Below are 12,500 nucleotides of genomic sequence, written 5' to 3'. Positions count from 1 at the left end.
TGTTGGGCCTCCAAGGGTCTGCCTGTGAGGTGCGTCAAGTGGGCTTCAGCCGCGTCTCTCGCCCGCTATTTTCTCCACACTCTGTCTGTCTGTCTGTCGGTCTGTCGGTCTGTCTGCTGCCCCCCACCTCTCTCTCTCTCTCTCTCTCTCTCTCTCTCACTCTCTCTCTGTCTCTGTCTGTTTGTCTGTCTGTCTGTCTCTCTCTTTCTCACTCACTCTCACTCTCTCACTCTCTCTCTCTCTCTCTCTCTCTCTCTCTCTCTCTCTCTCTCTCTCTCTCTCTGTCTCTCTCTCTCTCTGTGTGTGTGTGTGTGTGTGTGTGTGTGTGTGTGTGTGTGTGTGTGTGTGTGTGTGTGTGTGTGTGTGTGTGTTTTAAGAGACCTGTGCATATTCTATTTTCCCTCGAATTTTAGTAACTGCCTCATCATTACAATCTACACTTACAACAGGTAATTACCTGGACCGACTACTGCTATCGCAACTGCTATTATGTATTTTTCTCTTCTGTTTCTCCACCTCCTCGTCCTCGTCCTCGTCCTCCTCCACTTCCCCCCTTTCCTCCTCCTCCTCATATTCCTCCTCCTCCTCCTATTCCTCCTCCTCCTCCTATTCCTATTCCTATTCCTCCTCCTCCTCCTCCTCCTTCTTTCTTCTTCTTTCTTCTTCTTTCTCTTTGTCTTTGTCTTTGTCTTCGTCCTCGTCCTCCTCCACTTCCTCCCTCTTCCCTTCCCTCCCCTAAGACAGGTGACCCTCTTCTGAGATCGTTGAATCTGCAATTAAGAGTCACGAACGTAGATGGCGCCAGTGACTCACACGCACGCAGGTGGTTTTCGTGACTCACGCGACCCTGTATCACCTGCTGCCTCCCGGAGTCTTGTTGCCGTCTGTATGGGCCTAATCGTCGAGCTAGGGCTAGGAGGCCTCTCTATTCTATTTTCACTTGCCTGTCTTTTTTCTGCTTTTCCCTTCCCTATATAAAAAAAAAAGAAAAGGAATAAAAAAACAGCCCTCTTCGACCGCCTTAGCTCTTTACTATATATCTTTATCTATATTCATTTAAACTTTCATATCTTAATATCTATATAGCTCTCTATACATTCATATCTTAATATCTATATAGCTCTCTATACATTCATATCTTAATATCTATATAGCTCTCTATACATTCATATTTAACTCTCTATTTCCATCTATCTATTTATCTATCTATATCTATCAATCTATCTATATCAATCAATCTACCTATATCTCTATCTATCCAAATACGAATCTCCGATTAATGGTGTGTCGAATTCAAGTTGCCTACGCCCGGTTCCTTTCCCCGCGCGGGCGGCGAACACCTGTGTCAAGATGTGCTGTCTACACACCTGTGACCATGTCTCTCAGCCATGCGGGTGAGAGGGTGCAAGGGAACGGGGGATGGATGGCAGAGAGAGGGAAGGGTGGGAGAGAGGGTGGGAGAGAGAGGGAAGGGTGGGAGAGAGGGTGGGATGGAGAGGGAGTGGAAGGGAGACAGGGGGGATGGAGAGCAGGTGGAAGGGAGAGGGATGGGTGGGAGACAGGGTGGGATGGAGAGAGGGAAGGTGGGAGAGGGGGTGGAAGGGAGAGAGGGAGGCTGGGAGACTCAGGAACAGGGGGAGTGTCAAACATCTAGTCAGTGAGAAATAATGAAGACGATGACATGAACATAACAAGTAAATGGGAATAAAAAAGATGAAAACAAAATCACTTGGACGAAGGCACAAACCGCCCCTCTAAATAGCCGTCCACGACCCACGGAGTCAGCCCCATAATGTGTTGACAAAGAAGAAAAACGAGATGTTGTTGGAGAAATGACGAATAGCGTTGGAGAAGAGTGACATCGTGTTAGAGAAAAGGAGGACAGTGTTGGGGAAGAGAGAGATGACATTAGAAAAAATAAATGGTGGTGGAGAAGTGTCCGGGAAAAAAGGATAGTGTTGGAGAAGAAAGACATGCTGTTAGAGAAGACAAGTGTTGGGGAAGATAGAGAGGGCATTAGAGAAGAAAATAAATGGTGGTGATGTCGAAAGAAATGGTTAGAGAGAAAAAAAAAGAATCGGAAAAGATAAATAATTATACAATTGAAAAAGGAAAATATGGTGTCGGAGAAAAGAAAGAAGTTGTGATGGCGAAAAAAAAATATCTTGGTGAAAGGAACCCCGTATTAGAGATAACATAGACATAGACATAGAACGTGTTGGAGGAATCCCTCAAAAGGAGCTGATCGTTCACACACACAGCTACTCTTAAAAAAAAAACTGAAACTTGACAAACCAAACTGCTTTAATATATAGCGTTGCCTTCATGTTCATATACATATCTAGTCGACCCTTCAATCTATTCACATCTAGATTAAAAATCGATCGGAAAACGACACCTCTGGTTTCGCTATGATGTTCGTATTACAGCCTCTCCCCTCAGTCTATGCTAATTGGGAGATAGGGAGGGAGAGAGGGAGTGAGAGAGTGAGAGAGGGAAGGAGTGAGCGAGGGAAGGAGTGAGTGAGTGAGTGAGTGAGTGAGTGAGTGAGTGAGTGAGTGAGTGAGTGAGTGAGAGTGAGTGAGTGAGAGAGAGAGAGAGAGGGAGAGAGAGAGAGAGAGAGAGAGAGAGAGAGAGAGAGAGAGAGAGAGAGAGAGAGAGAGAGAGAGAGAGAGAGAGAGAGAGAGAGAGAGAGACAAAGACGCGCGCTGGCGTTGGCGAGTGCGTACGTAAATTTTCATATACTATACATAAACACAAATAAATAATGATAATCAAGTTAAGAACGACGAAGACCGGCCGCCCCATCCATCTCCCCGCCCATTAGCATGTCGTTGTGATGCCGCCCGTCTCCCGCGCGCCCATCAAGCTCCTCGGAACCGTTCCTCAGGACACCCACGGGCGGCCCAGGATTTGTCTCCAAGTGAAGGACCTCAACTCTCCCTTCGTCTTGAAACCTTGTTAGAACTCCCTATCGACCTCCCTCCCCCCTCTTTCTCTCTCTCTGCCCCCCGCCCTCTCTCTCTCTCTCTCTCTCTTGGAGGCCTGGCGAAAGGCTTGTTTTCATTCTGGTTTCACTTTAATGTCGTTTATTTTCTTTCTCTTTTCTATTTCCGCTAAAGTTTTAAATCCTTTTAATTTCTCCTCTTTCCCATTTCCGCCTAAGGTTGTCAATGTTATTTTCTTGTATCTTCTATTCCCATCTAACTTTAGTATCGTTTATTTTCTTCCCTATTCTATCCCCGCTGAAGTCTAGTCACGGTTATCATCCTCCATCCTCTATTCCCGTTTAATCTTAATATCGTTTGTCCTTTCTCCCCTTTCTTATTTCGACTTAACTCTCCTATCGTTCACTTTCCTCTCTATTCTATTTTCCAGAACCTCACGAATATTCCCGATCCTGGACCTTCCCAGTCTTCACACGCATTCCCAGTGACCCTGTTCCTTACGTCAGTCTCCCACATTCCCTGATTTTCGGAAGGACCTTGGCCGGGTCACATCCGCTTCCCTTAGGCCTTCCTGGTGACCTAATTCCGACCGTCATTTTTCCAGGCCCGCCCAAATACTAGTGGTCATAAGTTCAGTCGCAGCCTCTCCCTCTCTATCTATCTTTCTCTTTTTTTCTCTCTCTCTCTAACTCTCACTCCCACTCTCACTCTTCTTGCCATAAGTTCAGTCGCAGCCTCTCCCTCTCTATGTATCTCTTTTCTCTCTCTCTCTCTCTCTCTCTCTCTCTCTCTCTCTCTCTCTCTCTCTCTCTCACTCTCACTCTCACTCTCACTCTCACTCTCACTCTCACTCTCACTCTCACTCTCACTCTCACTCTCACTCTCACTCTCACTCTCACTCTCACTCTCACTCTCACTCTTCCTGTCCCTCTTCCCCTCTCTTTCTATTTTTTTACTTTTCCCGGTTCTCCTTCTCAGCTTCTCTCCTACTGACACTGATAGCAACGGCAGCCCTCGCCACCATCCTCTGTACCACACTCATCAGATGACCCCTTCTGCTTTTTTCTCCTGTCTTCTCCTCTCGCTGAAACTTCCTGGCAGGGAGAGATGCGAAGAAGAAAACAGAGAGAAGGGGGTGGAAAGAAGAGAGAGGAGAGAAGATATAGGGGAAGATTACGGTGAGGAAGAGGGCAGAAAAGGGGAGACAGATGAAAGAGCGTGGGGAAGAAGAGGGTGTCAGAGAGCGAGAGAGAGAGAGAGAGAGAGAGAGAGAGAGAGAGAGAGAGAGAGAGAGAGAGAGAGAGAGAGAGAGAGAGAGAGAGAGAGGGAGAGGGAGGGAGAGAGAGAGAGAGAGAGAAATAGGGGGATAGGGAGAAGGACGGGATAGAGTGTAATTGTTTCTGAAAGATATAAATCGTGGCGAGAGGCCAACGCTGAGGCTGCATCGAGGGGGAAGCGGTGAGGGAAAGACGTAAGACAGACAAAAAAAAAATACGAATAAATGTGAACGAGGCAAAACAGAGAATACGCGAGAAAAGAAAAAGAGAAGAAAAACTGAAGAAGAAGACCCGGAGGATGACAAAACCAAGATACCTGCACCAAAGTTGCCCCCGGACAGGTCAGGCGCTCAAGGTCAAGTGCAAAGATAACAGGAATACCAAACACAGACCTCCACTCCTTTACTTGGGAGAGGGAAAAACGGGCAAAACGAAAGAAAAACTAAAATCAAAATACGAGAAGAAGAAAACAGAATGGAAGAGGACGGAAAGATACATATCTAAAGGCAGTCGAGGTAAAAAAAAAAAAAAAAAGATAAAAAGAGAAAAGGAGAGATAAGAACAAACAGGAAGAAGTAGAATACAGATGGGGAAAGGGAGTCAGGTGTTGTCTCAGGGAGAGGCCGGGGATGTTAGACAAGTAGGAGCAGATGGTCACAGATGGTCTGGCTCAGGTTGCACGTTCGCCACTGCATGAAAAATTAAAAAAAAGAAAGACGGATAGATAGTAGATGGGAAAGCTACTGCAAGGACCGCCCCTCCCCCCAATTCTCTCTCTCTCTGTCTCTCTCTCTCTCTCTCTCTGTCTCTCTCCTTCTCTCTCTCTCTCCTTCTCTCTCTCTCCTTCTCTCTCTCTCCTTCTCTCTCTCTCCTTCTCTCTCTCTCCCTCTCTTAAATCTATCCCGGAGAACAAATGAAGTTAATGCAACATGCAACACTGGCCATCCCGTTCTCTTGCAAGAAAGTTGCTGCACACAGCAGCCGGCTGTAACCTTGTCTTTCAGCATTATAATTGTTGTAATGAGACTCCTTAATCAGCCTCTTAGGACACAGACACAAACAAAGAGAGAGAGAGAGAGAGAGAGAGAGAGAGAGAGAGAGAGAGAGAGAGAGAGAGAGAGAGAGAGAGAGAGAGAGAAAGAGAATGGAGAGAAAGAGAGAATGGAGAGTGAGAGAATGGAGAGGGGAGAGAATGGAGAGGGGAGAGAGAGAGAGAGAGAGAGAGAGAGAGAGAGAGAGAGAGAGAGAGAGAGAGAGAGAGAGAGAGAGAGAGAGAGAGAGAGAGAGAGAGAGAGAAAGAAGAGTGAGAAAGAAAGAAGAGTGAGAAAGAAAAGAGAGAAAAAGAAGAGAGAGAGAGAGAGAGAGAGAGAGAGAGAGAGAGAGAGAGAGAGAGAGAGAGAGAGAGAGAGAGAGAGAGAGAGAGAGAGAGAGAGAGAGAAAGAGAGAAAGAGAAAGCGAGAAAAGACCCACAGTATTAATCCCAACAATTCTTATTAAGCTGACAGTCATCTTTCCCCAGCGATAAACAGTGACGAGGGACTGCCCCCCCCCCTTCCTTTCCCTTCCCCTCCCCCTCCTTCCCCCACTCACCCCCGCCACTCAGTCGGTAAGAGGTTCAAACAATTCAATCGGCATGCCCCATCAGCAGACCAGCTCAGCAACGTCCGCATCCAGGAAATCTGACTTGAAATCGCTACCTGCCTTTCGTCCGAGAAGAAGAGGCCGTATTAGGTACACTCTCGATCAAGGAAGGGGGGGGGGGGGAGAGGCTGTTGGGGGGGTTCGAGAGGGACCGGCGAGGGGAGGGATGCCCCATATGCAGACTGGGATGTAGAGCGGTTGGGCAAATAAACAAGCTCTTAGTAGACATTTTAAGGGTCTGTTGCCTCACTCCGTCTGTCTGTCTGTCTGGCTCTTTCTATTTGAACGGTCTGTACTGTCTCTTTGTATTTGAACTGTGTGTGTGTCTATCTGTCTGTCTTGTCTCTTAGCATTTGAACTATCTGTCTGTCTCCTTCTATTTGACTGTCTATGTGTCTGTCTCATCTGTTATCTGTCTGTTTCTTCCCCCGTCTCTTTCTTCCTCTCTATCAATTACTTTCTCCCCCGCCCCTCTCCCTCCCTATCACTCACTCCCCTTTTCTCCGATGCTCACATGCCGCGACTAGAGTACCTGCCATGATACAGGCCCCGTTATCTCAAGTCCCAGGAACGAAAACATAGTTGGAGACGTGATAAGTCGCAGCTAAACATAGGAAGTACAGTCCCCTTCCACTTGAGCCTGACATCACGCAGAGCAAAGCCAGTACAAAAAAAAAAAGAAAAAAAAAGAAAGAAAAAATGTATCGTGAAAAATGTTAAGAGTAAGGCGTTGGTCGTCCGTTTCATAATCATGCTGGGAATGAGTCACGCCAGTCTTCTTGAGCTGTAGCTTGCACTGTGCCACTTAGTCGTCACTCAGCACTAACTCAGAATGTGTCACGCAGTTACTCAGCACTAACTCAGGATCCGCATTCATTACAGATCATGAACCTATAATACGTCACGTATCCATTATTCAGCAATCTCTGAATGAATCGCCTAACCTTTCTTCTGAAAAAAAAAATTAGAATGCGCCTCTCATCCATCACTAAGCGCTGACTCATGAGCGCGCCCTCATCCGTTACTCAGCAACAACTCCTAAGGCGCAGAATCAGAAATAGCTCAAACTGCGCCATTCGCTCGTCATGCATCCCTTACTCTACTATAACTTGCCATGCGTTACTCATTCGCTTCTGCGCTGTATTTACCACTCGGCGCGCTCTTCACCATTCAGCAGAAACCGCCAAGCATAAGCCGGGCGTCTTCCAAGGCGGGCGTCGCGTCTCAAAGGCTCCGCTCGCCCGGGCAACGTCGGCGCTGGCCCCGCGAGTCACGCCCGTCCTCCCGGGAGCCGCCTTTTCGCCTTTTCATTTCATTAATACATCCGCGACTCATCCGCTTCGTTCGGACGGTCTCCGCCCATGATGACATCGAGCGCCAGGGATATCAGCGCCCGGCATCTCCCTCCTCCTATTTCTGTCTCTTCCTTCCTATCTGTCACTAGCTCTTCCCATTTCCTCCCTCATCTGCCTTATTATCTGTGCCCCCACCAACCCTCCCATCGAGGTAGCTGTCGCCTGCACTTTGTTTTCCTGTCAAATCCCTCCCTTCGCTTTCTTCGTTTCGCTCGCTGGTGTCTTCTTATATCCACGCTCTGCAAAATCCCCAATTTTCCTTCCTTCTTTCCCTTCCCTTTTCTTCCCCTCCATTTCCTCAAACATAATCTCATATCACCTCCCCCTAAACACAGACCCCCCCCCCCCGCTCCAGCCGCCACAACTCCACCTGGCACTCCGCCACCATCTACCCAGCTGGCGCCGACACAACTCGCGACGCCCCCCTTCCCTGATACCCAACCCCTCCCTTGCACAGCTGACCACCACCTCGAATGTGTACACGGCACTCCCCTCCCCCCTCTCCCACCCACAGGCCCGCAGCAACCCCTCCCCCCTTTCCCAGTCGAGTGCCGAGACAGGTGTTTGGAGTCGCTCTCCACCCCCCCCCAAATCCGGCCACGGTCTCTTTCGGAGGTTTTACCCGCACCGATACTACCGGCATCGTGACGTCAGCGGCAGGGTATGTGGACCGTTACAAATTGAATATCATCAACGCTACGGCCGAGCAAAATGACAAATATGCGTCGCTGCCAGCCTGCAACTTAATATCGACACAACCATGCCTCCCGGAAGACACGCCACTCACCCCGCAAATATGAAACGCAAAAACAGAGGCAACCCTAGCTACGCCCCAACGAAGTGGCACTCGCGCCGTGGCCTATGGCGACATGAGGCCACGCAACCACGTCGCAATCGGCCCAGGGCCTCAGTCCACAGCTGGGGCGGAGGCGTAGACACTCCACTAATAGGCAGAGACGCCTCCTCACAGCAAGGTGGAACCGTGAAAATAAATGCAGAGAATTGGCAATGTCGTGAGGACCCCCGCGACTTGCAGACGCATTAAGTCCACTAACAGCAAGGGAGTGACAGTTACCTGGCAAACTACGCGCAGGTTGTAGCCTTGGAACCGCTTGCTACAAACACGATGCTGGCAATACACGAAGACGCTAAATGGTTTCAGCGACGGAGAGGCGCAGGGGAGAGGCAGGGCTGGGGATGGGGGTGGGGGCGAGAGGGAGAGAGGAGGAGGGAAAGAGGGAGAGAAGATAGGAGAGAGAGCGAATGATACAGGAAGATGGAACTTCATCTGCAACCAAATGTTATCTCTTCAAAATACGCATCCACATAAGGCTTGCCAGCTTAATAACACTTACACATGAAAGCATACACACATACCCACACCCACACATGTATACCGCAACAACATACACGCACAATTCAATAACACTATATCTACCTGAAGCACTTCCCGACTACCTTGTGGACGTAAACATTCCTTAATAGAGATAAGGCAACGCATGAATAAAAGCAATAATATATACAACTGCCAAGTAACAAACTCTACAGCAGCTTCTACTCCCCGAGGATGCACTAGCGAACTGTTTGACCTTCACGCTCCACCAGCAGATACTTCGCCGGGGTCACCACGGGGACAAGCATCACGCGGACCCCGAAGCGCTGGCCCACGAGGACCCCGGAAAGCAGGCAGCCCCGCACGAAGGGAAGGAGCCTACCCACCCAACCATATGGCGACGAGGCGGTGGAGCGGCTGCTGCAACAGGTACCCGGGCACTGGGTCACACGGCGCTCCGGGAGGCTGCGGTGGCGGCGCATATAATAGGTTCTTTGGGCCACGTCTATTTGTGTTCCCGTCATAGGTCTCGGCCTTGATGCATTTTCATGAACACAGGCTGGCGGCCTGGACCTTGCCACCTGTAAAAGGCACTGACTATGGCACACGCTCTACTCTTCTTGTGGCACCAGGTCAGCATCCCTTAATCAAAGTCAAAAACTTCATCCGTCATATAAGAAATAAGTTCCTTCTACTCAATACCCACACATAGGGTCACAAACAAGCGCCATCGTTCTTCACACAGCCCAGCGCCCTTCTCTTCGGAGAAGGCAAACTTTCGAGTCCCTAGAGGAGGGCGTCGAAATACGTCCTCCTCTAGATGTAAATCCACAGCGCGAGCTCCCCAGGTAAGTACGGCCGTATCGCCTTACAAGCGCGGCGGTCCGAGGTGTCCTCCAGAATAACTAGAGAGGCGGCACTACCCGACCGACCGCCGTAGCGCCCCTCTGCCCGGCCCCTCCCCTCCCCACCTCGTTGCACACCTTGGCACAGGTCCTCACACAGCTTTTTTATCCCCCGTTCCTTTACCGCCAGCTCACGGAGCCTAGCGGTGTCACGCGGGCACTGTATTTATACTCTCGCACCAACGGGAATCACGCGAAACAACGTACGACACAGATTGCAGGGGGATCCGCCTTCGCCGCAAGGAGAGGTCCTTCGGGAAACGCAGCCCGCGCTCGGGGACTTGCTGCGAGCACAAATAATCCCCTCTTGCGTGAGCGGCGGTGAGGGGAATGCAGAGGCTCACGACTGGGCTCCGTCCCTCACGCACACCAAGCCACGAGTGAGGGGACTCACCACGACTCGCCGTCCCTCGTCTCGCCGTGCTGCTGGCCCCCCCTCTCTCCCTCTGTCTCTCTTTCCTCCACTCGCGCGCACACCTCCACCGCTTCCACTACCAATTCACATCATCGCCACAGCACTGCAATTCCACACAAGCCCACCACAAAGCTCCACATGCTCTCAGTCACACCTAAAACATAAGCTTCCCTTTTTCCCTTTTTAAGGAGTTCCCGCTTCCTATGTTCTTCGTTCTATTCCCGTCCCTTCCTCCTTCGGCCATCTGTTCCTTCATTCATGGCTCCTAAATACAAAGTATAAAAGCCAGCCAACTTCTGGGCAGTGAACCTGAGTGGTAAATGGAGGAGGGACTACACTAAACAACCCGATCATCTTGCCGCTCCTTTGTCAAACTCCTAAACTCACTTTCGATCCTACAAAGCAGACCCCTACTCCTTGGCCCTTAAATCTTTCCCGGCAAGCCTTCCCAACTAAACTTCCACGCCATGACGTCATTCTTCAAAACTTCATGCATCAATCCCCCCTTAGCCTCGCGCAAACATGTACTGGATTCACAAAGGTGCTACACACGTCGCGGAAAATTACACTGGGAATCACAGGGGTTTTGTAGCAGGCTGAGTGAGAAGAAGGAGAGGGAGAGAGAGAGAGGGAGGGAGGGAGAGAGAGAGAGGGAGGGAGGGAGGGAGGGACGGAGGGAAGCAGGGAGAGAGAGAGGGAGGGAGAGAGGGAGGAGGGAGAGGAGGGAGGGAGGAGAGGGAGGAGGGAGAGAGAGAGAGAGAGAGAGAGAGAGAGAGAGAGAGAGAGAGAGAGAGAGAGAGAGAGAGAGAGAGAGAGAGAGAGAGAGAGAGAGAGAGAGAGAGAGAGAGAGAGAGAGAGAGACAGAGAGAGAGAGAGAGAGAGAGAGAAGAGAGAGAGAGAGAGAGAGAGAGAGAGAGAGAGAAGAGAGAGAGAGACGAGAGAGAGAGAGAGAGAGAGAGAGAGAGAGAGAGAGAGAGAAAGAGAGAGAGAAAGAGAGAGAGAGAGAAAGAGAGGAGGGAAGGAGGGAAGGAGGGAGGGCGTGAGGGAGGGAGGGAAGGAAGGAGAGAGAGAGGGAGAGAGCAAAGAGAGGGAAAGAGAAACGTTCCGAAATTGTTAGTATCCAACGTCTCTTTGAAGACCACTTCTTTCAATAGTGCGTAAACATTACCACTTCCTAGACAAATCATTTTCACTCAGCGATAAAACGTCACAATCAGTTCGCAAACAGAAATGTGCCAAAATTTCCGAATGTGAACACACAAACACACAAACACAAACACAAACACACACACACAAATAAAAAATAAAAACTACAACAAACCTATATCGTCATTCTATAAAAGACAAAAGTCCGTTTCACCGACCTGCAATAAAGAATAATAAAAGTTACAGATCGTCTCGATATCCGGACTTTGAGAATTCCGACAAGGAAAGAGGATGATATAGATCAACAGCAGATAAGGGGGACAACGACCGAAGGTGACGCAAGAATCAGCACTGATATGAGCCACTGATAAAACAACTACAACAAATGACAATAATGCGGATAATGATAATAATAACAATAATAACAATAACAATAATAATAATAATAATAATAATAATAATATATAATAATGATAATAATATATAGATAATAATAATAAATAATAATAATCAGTATCATTATAACAATAGTAATAACAATAATAATAATAACAATCATAATGATAACAACAACAACAATCATAATGACAATAACAACTATAATAAGAACAGCAGCAACAACAACAATAATAAAGATAACAAAAATAATAATAATAACAAAAACAATATTAATAACAATAACAATATTAATAATAATTAAAGTATTTTTAATAGTAATAATATCAATAACAATAACAATGATAATAACAATAATGATAACAACAAAAACAACAACAACAACAATAATGATAATAATAATAATAATTACTATTATCATAACAATATCAATCATTACTATTATAATAACAATAATTATCATTATTATTATCATCATTACTATTACCATCATCATTACTATTATTGCAATAATAACCATCATCCTAATAACAAGTACCGTTATCACAATAAACAACAATTATCAGTATCATTATTTCAAGTGTTATCATTATAATCATTATCATTATCATTATTACCATCCTTATTATAACTATCATCATTATCAGCATTATTCTTATTCCTATTATTATTATACCGACAACCGTTCATTCAAACACAAATGTTTTGATATAAAAATAATAAGAAGAAGCAAGCGACCCAATGAACCAACGTGGCACTCGGACATAGATTGCCACAAGGATTATTATCGTTATCAGTAGTGGAGGGGTTGGGGATGGAGCGGGGGGGGGTTGTAGTGGAGTAGCCATCGAGCAGGGGGAGGGCTGGGAATGGGGGGGCGGGGGGATGTAGGCAGCACTCAACATGAGATAACGTACACATGACCCCTGTGTCCTGTCCTGATGCTGGCACGGGACTGTCATGCGCGATAAGAGGTCATCGAGGACACGAAGACGATACTTGCCGTTACAGTTAGATAATGCATTGAAAGATAACACGAATACCAGCACGGCAGCACTGGTAATCGCACCGACAACTAATTACA

General features: G+C 47.7%; 1 protein-coding gene across 10 annotated transcripts in view; it reads right to left on the bottom strand.

The window, feature by feature from the left end:
• The window catches only part of Orp8 (Oxysterol-binding protein-related protein 8), a 198,713-nt gene that overhangs the window by 75,411 nt on the left and 110,802 nt on the right, over positions 1 to 12,500 (bottom strand). Inside the window, exon 1 of one of the 10 annotated variants that reach the window (XM_070133070.1) lies at positions 9,667 to 10,001. The exons of 8 other annotated variants lie outside the window; for them this stretch is intronic. The gene's annotated coding sequence lies outside the window, so the exon portion shown is untranslated. Of the gene's footprint in view, positions 1 to 9,666; positions 10,002 to 12,500 lie in introns of those variants that run through there. One more of the 10 variants, XM_070133069.1, reaches the window with a different exon arrangement.

This window comes from Penaeus vannamei, chromosome 18, assembly GCF_042767895.1.
Source record: "Penaeus vannamei isolate JL-2024 chromosome 18, ASM4276789v1, whole genome shotgun sequence".
NCBI lineage: Eukaryota > Metazoa > Arthropoda > Malacostraca > Decapoda > Penaeidae > Penaeus > Penaeus vannamei.
Note: the sequence above shows the minus strand (reverse complement) of the source record. Positions and strands in the feature narration are given on the sequence as shown.